Below are 607 nucleotides of genomic sequence, written 5' to 3' on the forward strand. Positions count from 1 at the left end.
AGAGAGAGAGAGAGAAAGAGAGAGAGAGAGAGCGTCTGTGTGCATGTGTCTTTTCGGTGTATGTATGAGCTTAGTGCGTGTAAGGTTTATATATAAAGTAACTTCTAGCTGTATATTTTGTAAAAAGCAGGTTTTTTTCTATAGATTAATTAAATGCAGCACAGAATTTTCTCAGTGAACTGTTCACGGTCTCAAAGCGACGAAAATATTTTGGCAAATTAAATTTAAATGTTGAAGTGGATCTGACGGTTTTTGTGTCACTTAAATGGCTTATAAACACCTTCCACGCTGCAACTGTTTTCGTTCCAGCACACGATATCAGATCAGGTCACTTGCTATGCAAGTACATCTCCGTAATTAAATGATTTCAACAGAAACTGGTTCTGTTATAATGTACGCTCACTAGTATGCATATATAAGATGTGCCTTCTGGTAATATATATCAAAATATTATAGTATCATCCACTATGTATTATAGTGTCAGCCTGTACAAAAGCCTTGGATGCAGAAGCCTTTTCTCTGATCAGTGGATTAAAACAGGGGCTCTCAAACAACTCGGCGGAAAAAATTCTAGGGTTCCATGAAATAAGGTGTCTTTATATAAAAA

General features: G+C 36.2%; 1 protein-coding gene across 2 annotated transcripts in view; it reads left to right on the top strand.

Annotated features, from left to right (window-relative positions):
- The window catches only part of LOC106871885 (macrophage mannose receptor 1), a 51,803-nt gene that overhangs the window by 1,076 nt on the left and 50,120 nt on the right, over positions 1-607 (top strand). The window lies entirely within an intron of this gene.

The sequence above is a fragment of the Octopus bimaculoides genome, chromosome 1 (assembly GCF_001194135.2).
Source record: "Octopus bimaculoides isolate UCB-OBI-ISO-001 chromosome 1, ASM119413v2, whole genome shotgun sequence".
Taxonomy (NCBI): domain Eukaryota; kingdom Metazoa; phylum Mollusca; class Cephalopoda; order Octopoda; family Octopodidae; genus Octopus; species Octopus bimaculoides.